Consider the following 12040-nt stretch of genomic DNA (forward strand, 5'->3'; position numbering starts at 1 on the left):
TCTCTTGTGCTTCAGCTGTGGTCTGTTTTGGCTGCAAGTGGGCGCAGCATTTGGCAGTCATTCATTAACTGGGGTTGGAATTCCCTCCCATTTTATTGTCAGGTATATTCTAAGATACCATCTGTTAATCTGTAAAAACCTGTAAGGCAAATCATGGCCAGCATTACATTCCCAGGTGTGGGGTGTGAGGTAACTTCTCCCTTCCCCACTGTATCCCATACCCTGCGGATTGCTGCTACCCCACTGACCCAAGTGAGAGCTGAGATGGAAGAAGTTGCATTTTCATGCTTTGTGGCACGGGCAGTCCCACTGTGGCCAGCAGAAGATGTGCAAAGAAATTTTCCACCCTCAAGGAGCAGGTGGCAGGAGCCAAATTGAACTCCAGCTGTGCCACAGCTGCACCCCCGGAGCAGCGAGGCAGCAGCGACCCATGTGCAGGGGTTGTGGTAATCCCAGAATGCAGCCTGAAGCCTCTGGAAACTTTCTCCCCAGCCAGGGCATGCTCTGTGGCTGCCTGTAAATTCAAGGATTACAGAAGCTAGAGGTAAGAGCAGGTCACCTACACCAGGCAGCATGAGCCCTGTACTTGATGACACCCATTACTGTGGTTCTTCTTCCAGCTTTCAGAGAGCAGGAAGTCGAATAGGTGTCCGAGGAAAACAGGCTGTGCTTGTTTCGGTGTTTTCTGTTTTGTTGATCAGGAGAAGGTTTTTTGCAAATACAACAGAAGGTTATCCTTGTGTTGAAAGATCCACCATTAGCTATTTCTCCAGTTGGTGTGTTTACTTCAGTTGGCTCTGAAAGGGAAACCCTTCAGTAACTTCCACTCTTGGTGTACATCTACAAACCCCGTTCATCATCTGTTTGGTGTGTCACTCTACCCCAGCTAACGCAAGAGAATTCAGCTTCTCAGTGGTGTTGAATGCCTGCAAATCAGAAGCTCGTTACTGTCTCTAATGATCAGATGCTATGGATATAGACCACAAGTTAAGTCCAAACTTCATTTCAGGAAAAAGGTAAAAACATCTTCAGTTTCTAGAACATGTGATCTCTAATCTTGGAGAGGATTAGACAGGCTCCACCCCCTGATTTGCAGGGATTACCATAATGCTAGTAATATTGCAGTGTGAAGGTATTCAGGGTTGAGAAAAAAGTACATCTCAGCATTCCATTTTCATAATTCAGAAATTCAGCATCCCAATTTCATAATGGCTTTTCCACAACTGACAGAGTAAACTTCATTGGATCTCTTAGAAAAGTGATACCAATTTTAAGCAGTTTGATGGGGGCAATACTTTTTATAGTTTTGTAGTTCACAAAAACTAGATGCTTTTTTTTTTTTTTTTCAGTTGTTTGTCATTATACTTAATGTTTACAAAGCCATCTGGGTCTTTCCTTACCACTGTGTTCTATGTTTGTTGACCAATATCCCAACAATACCAAACCAGTTCCTTCTGAGGCTTTGGGGCAATGGGTGGCAAATGACGTGAAATGAGGGAGCCCAGATGAGAACAAAGCTGGTGTCACTCCAGGCGTGTCAGCTGAAGACCACCTCCAGCTGTGCGGAGAAGTGTCCTTCTCACTCTTTATCTGTGACTCCAGAGTCCTTTCCTTCTATAATGCTATTTGTCATGTATGAGACTTAGTGTGTTAACTCACAGGTAGTCTGGCCTGATTTCTGAAGATTTTCAGTACCTGTGCTATTGTTGCTTTCAGTAGTATTTATGGCTTAGTCAGTCACCCATTAGGTTCCTACTTATGCATGTTGCTATCTCACGTTTGGCATCCAGGATTTTGGCCACTGTACCGGTGGGAGGAGTGGTTGTGCAGAAGTCCTGCAGACAACTCTTAACCACCCCTTATGTATGCAAGGTGACGGACAGCAAGTAGCAGATGAACATGTAGATAGAGAGTACGTTCAGACTTGATGTTTGCATGTGTGAAAAGAAAATTCCATTGCTGCCAACTCAGTAAATGTTTAATTTGGAGATGTATGCTTCCGCATCTGGCTTATATTTAAATACAGCAAATACTACTTTTCACTTTTAATTTTTTTCTTTTTTTTCAATTCAAACTTCAATCTCGTAAGAAAGATAAAGTCTTTTAAGAGGAAAGATTGGCTTTTCTCAGCTTTGAACAAACTAACTATACACTTGAAAAAGACAACTGGAAACTACAAATCACTAAATTCTTAGGAGAGAAAAAATTGTAATGTAGGGGGAAGGCTACCTTGCCCTCCTTGTCAGTGCAGCCATATTATCACTGGAAAGAAAAGAACAGTAGGAAAAACCTCTCAAAAAAAAACCAGAAAAAGGGCAAGTGCTTATCCAGAATGTGATTTGTGTCAAAGTTTCTGTGTAGAGTTTGAGAATCAGAAATTATTCGTGGCTGTTTACGCATGAACACAGTGTTATGGTGCACAGACAGATGTGTAAGGCAACGGAACCTAAACACAGTTGTTCTTTCTCCTCTTGCTGATTCCCTGCAAATAAAGGGAACAATTTTGCAGTACTTACCTGTGCATTCCCTCATTCCAAGGGAGCTCTTCAGGCCTCGAGATCAAATCCTTTATATCTTGCCTCACCAGATAACTGTGTATCTTCCCACCAGCCTCAGTTGTCTCTTAATGTGGACCAGAAATAATACTGAATTATTCTTGACACTGTTGACAATAGATATGTGCTGGTACTGTTGGGCTGGTTTCTATCGAGCTCTTCTAAATCGTCCTGTTGTTTGCATAAGATCTGCTGGTCAATGTGCCAAAACCCAGCCACACCTCACCCATGGAGAATGTGCCTAACGCTCTCAATTTGCCTTTTTAAAGACCCCTTTACGGTGGCCACCAGAATGGGCTTCCTGGCAGGGCTGCAGTGTAATTAATGATATTAGAAACAATAGCAGCTAATGGGTGAGGTCACAAACAAGGGACCTAATTAGGCATTCACTTAACTACTTCCATATTTAGAGAAACACTTAAAGTGTGTATTTGCATGCTTTTCCAAGCAAGAAAACTGAATAAGGACAGTAGATTGGGGTTTCAATAATGAAATGCGTTCGCACATGAATTGTTAAGAAGCACGTAAGTTAAAATGTGATGCACCGTGATTAGCTGCATTGTTTATTTAAAATCTACGTTAGCAAGAATAAGTGTGTGAAGTGCAGAGGGAGAGGAGTTGAGGCAGCACTGAGCCCAGCACAGCGTGTCACGCACCTCAGGCAGCAGGCCTGGCCAGCACCGCGCGGCCTGGACACATCTGCCCTGACGTGGCAGGCGCACCTTCCGTTTGCCTTGTGGGGTTGATCTGAGTATTGCTCATTAGCAGTGGACGTCAAAGGGATGTTTATAATGTAGCTACAGCATCCCACAGTTTTGCGAGTACTTTTCTGGAAACTTTGTGCTTTTGGTTTGTTGTCTGGGTGTGTAAACGTCAGCCAGAGCACTGTGTGGTGATCCTGAGGCAGCATGTGATTTCTGCTGCATACGGGTGTCTGAGAAACTGCTTTTTCCTTCTAGTTAGACGAGGAAATAGCTGTGGCTGATGTCGGTATGTCCAGATTTTTTAATGGATGGTTGTATGGAATAACTAGTACTTTCTTCAGTTGCCAGCTATATCCTAGTGAAAATGATGGCAAAATTCTCCTGCGATGCATTGATAAGTGATGGTATTGTTGGGGTTTTTTTGACAAACAAATGACAAACATTTGGTTGTCAGCTGCTATAGGTAAAGCTGTGCATTTGTGGCAGACAGTGTTAAAGTTTAACTGATGAATCACTTCATCTTTCCACGAACAGAATTTCTCCCTAATGCTCAGCAGGGTGAAGCCCTAGCTGCCATGATAGATAGCCCATACCTGCACCTGGCCTACGAGACCAGAAGTTGTTTCTTGACGATTAACTCCCAGGAACCAGAATTAATACTGAGGGAGGGGTCTGTTGAAGGATCTGTTTTAACTCCTTGGAAAAACTTCGCCCTAAAACTTTTAAAACTGTTATTTGGGAAAGACCTAGTATCTTTAAAATGTTCAGGAGGTGGGAAGGAGCAGGGAGAGGCAGAGAACAACCCCTAATGAGCTCAGGATAACTCAGTGATTACTGGCTTTTGTGGCTGCATTTTTAAAGCTCTCCTGTCTAAGCTATGTCAATAATTAAAGATCCAATGAAGGATGGGTAAGCAATATTTCCCACATCCTTGGTGAGGTCTGGGCGATCAGAGTCTTGAAATAAACATTCGGTTGAAAAATTCCTCAGTACCCCGAACTGAATCTGTTTATCTCCTGTGCTGCAGCAGAGGTCTGCAAGTAATTTGATAATGTACAAAAAAGTTCTTGTTCAGTATCATTGAGTCTTCCCTTATTTTGGGGTTATTGTGATGCCACATATTTGTCTTTTCTGCTGCATGATGCCAGTTAGTATTTCTTTGTATGGAAATATCTTATGCTTCCAACCATTTCACTGCTCATCCTAAGATTTCATCAGTGAAAAGTAAGTATTTACATAAAAATCAACAGTATTTTATAAGATCTTCTTTTCTGGCCACAATAGTCATGTCAAAGATACTTTATCAAAACCAAGTTAATGTAATTGCAGTAATTTTCAGGTGCTTTTTTTAAAAAAAAAGGGGGGGGGGGCACAATCTTTTTTTGTTTGTTGGCACTACAGAGTTCATACTTATGTTTGTGAAAATCTTTATATGATAGACAATAGTGATTTTATTTTCACAATATCCTGAAGGCACCCATGCTTATGGAGAGCAGATGGAATTCTGGTTTGTGAGTCAGTAAGCCTTCAGGAGAAAGCCTGAGGGTTGCATTTCAGCCTCATCTACTTCAAGACAGGGCAGATTGCTTAATGCCAGCAAGGGGGTATGCCAAGTAGGAGTAATGTGTCTCAGATGTAAAATACTGTCAATGTTTAAAAGTGTGTCATGTCCTGTTTGACATGGGTTTTTTCCCCTCCCTGTCATCCAGCATATACCTCCCTTCTCTTCCTTCATGAAATAAGTGTATGACTTTCTTTTCCTTGTCTTTAGTTTTGTTTGAAATCTTTTCCCAGTTTTCTTGGTCTCTGATTTTCCTTAATTCCCCCTGCCTCATTTTCTCCTCACTCACAGATGCTTACAGAGGGCTCACAGAATTGGACATTCCTCTGGGAAGCCTCATAACATTTCTTTGCATCTGTGTTTTTCATGGAAACGGGACTGTCTCACAGTCAAAGCCACAGCATGTACTCTCTGTTGCCGGACTGTGCTGTGACAGTGCAGTGACACAGCTCTTGCCTGGGAGTGCCAAGGTGTCATTTTGGCAGTGTTGGAGCAGCCCTCCCTGGTTTCAGAACTTGCAGCTTGGGCTGTGGTGGCCACTCAGCACGACTCCTGGAGCTTTTTATTTTCCCTTTTATCCCAGGCTTAATGGTTGAGTGGCAGGGAGTTCCCATGCTTTTCCAAGTGAGCCCAGTGGGGCTTGTTCAGTGCAATCCAAGTCTCACAACCCCAGTAAATTCTTCTGGTGCTTTTCCAGGGGCTGAAGTATGAGACCAATTTAAGGAAATAATGTAATGCACTGCAGTAGTAAAGATACCATACATCCGCATGTGATGACAACTTAACTGCAGGTACTCTGTGGGTCCCACAGGTTATTTTTATTATGTCTCTGAAAACAACCACAAGCTAGGAAAGTGACTTAATTCCTTGCACTGATGAGGCATTTTTAGAGGGTATGCTGTTCCTCTGCTCCGAGTTTTAAATAGGCTATCCCCCCTCCTGCTGGCCCCCTTTCTTGATTAATGCCTGGAGACTATGGATTTAGAATGACATTCCAGGCTGATCTAGTAACAAGGTTTGGATGTGAAAGCTGCGCGTGTCGAGCCAAGCTGGAGTCCTTGCTATGCCAGAAATGCATTGTTTCAGCACTCTGTCTGGGCAGTGCACCTGCACATATGTGCTTGAGCTGCCACCAAGGAAACCTTCCTGCGATTCTGCTTCTGATTGCATCCCTGGATCAAAATGCTCTCTGTAGCAACATGGTATCTGGCTGGCTCCCTCTCCTGCGCTGGTATACCCTGAGGTTTGTGGAATACTGATACCACACTCTCCAAGATGTTCAAAAGCTCACATAAACATTTGGTAATACGGATTTATTGCCTCCTGCGCACAGGCAGATCGCACATGTTGTAACCACACTGAAAACATTTCCTGAAGAACAGCAGGAGAAAGGGTAGAAGAAGCATGGGCTAGCATTTAAGGTGGGGAAGGAAAGGTCATTCTTCTGTTCTTCATGTTCTTTGAAGCAAATGGTACCATTTAAAGCACTTACTAGAATTAGTGAGGTAAGGAGACACACCATTTTTTTTTCCAATGGAACATTTAAATTATTTCTCATATCATGTAATCCTACATATATCATACAATGTTACAACATATAATCCTAACCTTTCAGCTGTAAACTGATACAGAAGTCAGAATTTTCACATTTGACACTTTTAATGAAAACCCCACAACTGATGAATCAGACCTCTCACATTGCTAAAATAAACAAGGAAGTAGAAAATGTTTTGATAATAGAGGTCCTATTATTTGTTTAAATAATGCTACACTGAACACCAAAGCTGGGATAAGGAATGGGAGTGCTAGCTCTGATCTGTACATTCCTGTGTGGCTTCAGCCCTACGTGTCTGAGAGGAAGAGTTGCAGTCTCCATTGGAGAATGTGATATTTGTCTCTCTGGCGCTGCATCAAATGACCCTGTACATGCAGACAGAGAAGGGCGGGAAAGGCATTTTGGTGGAGGCTGTTTGCTGTGGAAGCTCCTTCCCTCATCCGCAGGGCAGAGGAACAGTGATGGCCCTTGGCTTCCAGTTGTGCCAGCAGCGGGGTCACAGTGAAAGCTTGGAGCTGTTGTGGGCCATGATTTGCCAGGGTGTCTGCAGTTTTGCCAGAGTATGTTTGCATATGTTTAATAGATGGGTGTTCATAGACTTCCTTCTTTAATTCTACAGTAATTTTCCACTGTGTTCACTGTTCCACTTAAACACTGATACATGCCTGCAAATACCTCTTGATATATGTGTTTCTTGCAAAATTATAACTTTACATAAAATACTGAAGTATAATACAAATGATGTTGTGTTCTGCTCTAGTGAAATTTTGTCCTGAAGAAGACGGGTGATAGGTTTTAAAACAAATGTATAGGAGGCAGAAGTTGTGGTAGCATGTAGGTGTAGTTGGATGTATAGGAACTGGTAAGATTTCTCAACTTTTGGCTGAGAATATCCCTTTTTCTTACTGTTGGACATGGCAATATTCTGTTCTATATATGACACACACATCATATTTCCAGTACTCTAAAACATTCAACTACATTAAGCAGATGTGGAAAAACAATGATTACATAGGTTATAAATCTTAATATTTGAGAGTTCAGCTTAAAACATTAGGGAGGGGAACAGCTTATCTATGTTTTTTAATTTAAAACTGCTAGAGAGTTATTAATCTGCTTGAAGTCAATTTTTCCCATTGTTAAACCATTGTGCCATTCCAGTGTTTTGGGAAGCAATTAATCTTCATTTTTTTCTTGTGTACACCCCATAAGCACTGTCTTCAAAGAGATAGGTTTCTTGAAAACTTTTTTTGTAATTGTTTTGCTAAGTTCTGGCCTCTGTCATTTGTCCATTGTGGTTTGTAACACTGCTGTCTGTGCTGCCTGGTAGGCGGATGTTCCCCATCACTGTCACATCTTTGCTTTTCCCCCCTGTCACTTTGATCCCTTTCTGTGTTAGATGACAATTGTTTTTTCTTGCAGTCTTACAATTGTTTTTACCTACATGGCAGTCAGAGTAATCTTACTTTAGCTGTCAAGGAACTTTATGGATATGGTCTTTTGCAAAGCATGTAAAAGACACTGCTGTCTCTGTTGTTACTCTGTGAAATGCTGCATATACTGAAATGAGAGTTGTTCTTACATTGCTTCTAAATGAGAGATAACTTTCTAGGATTTGCAGATGATGATTCTGAATATCCTTCTTTCAAAAAGAAGCAGCGGCTTTGGCCTAACATGGAGCTTTTGCATTCACCTCTCTGGAACAGGGTGTTATTCATGTGTAACGTGCAGATATGTAAAAGGCACATGCGGCTGCTCTCACTGGAGCTTTGTCCCAGTCCTCCCCCTTGACTCCAGTGGGACTAAATTTACAGCTTCAACAGGAGCCATGGCGGTGGTATTGGACTTCGCGGGTTTTGAAGCAGATCACAAAATCTATTTGTTCGATATTATTTGTGATAATCTTCTCATGTTATGTCCTGGGGTGAATATCTCCAGGAAAAGATGGCAATTTTAAGGCTTGCAGACTGATACACTCTGTGAGGAAGTTAGTGAAATTAAGCTGTGTAAGATTCTGAAAGTCAGCAAAGTCACTCAGTAAACTCCAGTTAAAACAGTCAGACTGGGGCCTCTCAGCCATAGTGCCACTGTTCCTCTTTTTGGATGGGACATTTTAAGTAGTTTCACATTTTGGTGTTACAATACTCTTGATGCTACATATTCATACATTTTGGTGAAGATATATGCAGAAAGAGTAAAATGCACTCCCTGTTGTGGTCTGTGAGTAGCAAGCAGAAGTCAGTGTAAGCTAGAAAAAAATTGCTCCTGAGTTGTAGCTTGCTGAGGATGTTGTTGCGGTTGTTCTTTATTTATAGTATGCAGTCATACCCTCTTTACATCTGCATATTGAAGATGAACAGGGAGAGTGATTTCCTTAAAAACTGTATTGCTGACTTAGTTTATTCAATAGGTTTGCTCTTTGTAAGGCTATAGATTATGCAGCCATTGAAACTGCCGTATTAAGCGTGCACCTTCTGGATATCTGATTCTTTGAATCATACAGAAGGTGTAACATTCACCTTGTCAGCTGTTTATCTAAACAGTCTTTTATGGAATAGTTGTAGTAACTGCAGTCCCAGTAGTCCTACATATCAGTTTATCCTATTTTGAAGAGATTCAATCATTCTGCATAAGAACATAAGGACATGTACTTTCTTTGGTTGCTTCCTGTGATGCAAATAACCTCTGGTCGTTTGCAGCTGGTGTGAGTAACAGTTACCATGGCCAACTCACTCTCTTCGTGCCACTTTATCAGCATCCTCTCTCTGTCACATCAGATCGGTGATCTATGTCCTGACCTTCAAAACCCAGCAAATGCTTTCAAGCCCCTTGTCCCGTGTCCTCATGTATGCAGCACCCCTTTAACCATGTGAAGTTCTACTTCTGGCTCTTTTTCCTGCTTTTCCTACTGTCTACTGTTAGTATGTACAACCTCTTCTGGTTCATACAGCCTCTTCCTGGAACATTTTTTCTGACCCAAGCATGTGCAGAGTTTTCAGTGCACTGTGTAGCCCTGTTGTATTCAATGTGTTTCATGTAGTTTGAGGAACTGGGGCCTCCATCCTTTATATCCCTCCAGATTTTGAAGAGGTTCTGGTTATAGACTGTTTCTCCTTTTCATGTACAAGTAGATGACAGTTTGACTATCTAGTTATACATGTGTGTGTCACATACATAAGCTTTGCAGTCTGATTACAAGCTCTGAATCTATTTTAGAGACAAGGAATGTGAATACCTTGTATGACGTTTTGCTTCATTAATATCACAGCTCTGCCGCCTTGTTTGGATTGAAATAGAAAAGTTGTCTGCTTGATTCCCTGTCATCTCTTTGCTCTGTTGCTAAACATCCATTTAAATTAGGCATGTCAGTCTCCCACATGGATAGTAAGTTTGCACTGTGAAAGCATTAAAAGAGTCCAGTCTGTTTTCAGTCGTTACGTTGATTTGAGCCATTGAATCTATACGTTGCTGTGCATCACATGGATAGTTGAAATGTGTGTAGTGGTGGCTTATATCAGTTTTTTAGCAGAAAAGAGGACAGGCACTGCCTTTTCCTGTTTCGAACATTCAACCGTAAGAAAATAATGCATCGTACCAAGGCTGGTGTTTGCAAGATGCACTGCCTGAAGTTAAACCTACTGCTTTTTAAGGAACTAAGTTAGTTAGTTTTTAAGATTTTGTTTTTACACTAACAGCTGTCAGTAGTTCTCCCCAGACTTAGCAGTCTCCTGGGTGCTCTGGTCCCACCAAATTGCAGCAAAACAAATCTTTTTTTCTCAACTAGTATTGGCAAGCTGGAAACTGCAAAGCCCATTTTGCAGCAGTTTTTCCATCCTGAACCTGGAGTTTGTAATCCAGAGGTTTTCTGAGGGTGTGTTTTACAACAGCCCTTCAGATCTAATAAGCTTAGGAGTGACCATTTTCTTCAAGACAGGGTAGTCCTTTCCTGAAAAGCTGGCATTTTTGCCGCTTGAAGGGAAGTTAAGTTACTCAAGATGGAAACTCCTGATGCACTCTCATCACTCCTGTTCCTGTGTGTTTAACAGCTGGGGTCACTGTTACATATATATATATATATATATTCCTGAGCATATTGCAGAAAGGTGGGGGGTGGCAGGAAGGAGTTGTGGAGCCATATTTTGAAAATGTGCCTAAATATTTAAGATTTGTCTTCTAAATGTTTGTGTAGTTGACAAAGTTTGGAGGATATGAGACTTGTTATGCAACAGCTTGCAGAAAGCATCAAGGCAGGCCAGTGCCCCACCTCCACAGTGCCGGAGATCTGGCAACTTCACAGTCTTCTGGACTAAGGTGCAAGAGGATCTGAGTTCTCAGGGGCTGAGATTTTCCACGTGCCATTTTCCAGTTCCAGTGGGAAAGATGCATCTAAATGTCCCCAAGTTGCTTGGAAATTGCAGCCTTATTCATTCAGCAGGCTGGTTGCTCTGAGGATTCCCTCAATGCCCAAGCCATTAGGATTTCAAAGCATTTGCATTAGTCAGGTCTGGGAAGGAGTAGGAAAGAATCCTTTCCATGCCTTGAAGGTTAGCTGTCTCCCCTGGCTTTACCTCACACCACTGAAGTAAAATACTAGGAAAAAGAAGTGTTCATTTTTCATTAAATTATTTTTCAGCAGTTCAGCTGACAATTAGAAGTTTTAGCACATGGTTTTATAGAGGAATTCTTTCTGGACTCAACTCTTTGCCTAAGGAGATTACAGTTTGAAAGGAAGAAAGACCCCTGGAAAGAAACCACAGGAAGACAGACAGATACATGCATACGTTAAGCATGCTTTGAATACATACCTTCAGAAAATTCATCATTTCATCTCAGATGCATAATCAAACTTTGATCAAGAGGCTAATTTATTTATGGATGTTAACCCTAGTTCCTTCAGGAGGGAAGGTGTTGGAGAAGCTGGCCCAGCTCCACAAATACACATATCCAAATTGATATGCAACAATACTTTGACATTTCCTTTTACCTATCTAGCTGCCATTTTGTTCCTCCGGGTCTCTTCCTGCTCATCATGTCTAACTATGGCAGAACCAACAAAGCACCTAAGTGTTGTTTTTGGTGCAGCTTTGGCACACATCTGAAGGTCATTTTTTTAAGTGTAAGAGGTGTAGACAGGTGTCAGGGGGATTTTGAAACCCCCACGGAAGCTCCCTGCAATGCCGCCCGCCTACTACAAGAAATTGTAAAGAAATTTCAAGCTTTGGAAATATGTCTTGGCACTTACCTGCATCTTTGGCACCTGAAGCAATGAGTTGAATGATCGTGGAGAGTTGCAGTTGTTCATCATACTCTGGCTTTTCATTAGTGTAAGAGGAAAGCTAGCATGTGAACCTATGTGACAAACGCACAAATGTTCTGCTGCGATGCCTTTCTTCAATTCTAGGTTGGCCTTTGCTAGGAATTCCCCTCAGATAATCAGATAATAAATCTTTCCCTAAGATTTGATTCTTTTCCGAGGAAGATTCAGTGATCTTTTCTCCCATCTCATTACTGATCATTATATATTCCTTTGTCTGCTGTGGTGATGAACTGATTTCAGTAAATGTGTAGTGAATGAACTAGAGGTCCCCTGTTCTCCCAAGGCCATTGTTCAGAACCTTAGCTGGGCACAGCACTTGGTGTGGAACAGGGACAGAGTGACCGCTGT

This window comes from Falco punctatus (assembly GCF_963210335.1).
Source record: "Falco punctatus genome assembly, chromosome: 1".
Lineage (NCBI taxonomy): Eukaryota > Metazoa > Chordata > Aves > Falconiformes > Falconidae > Falco > Falco punctatus.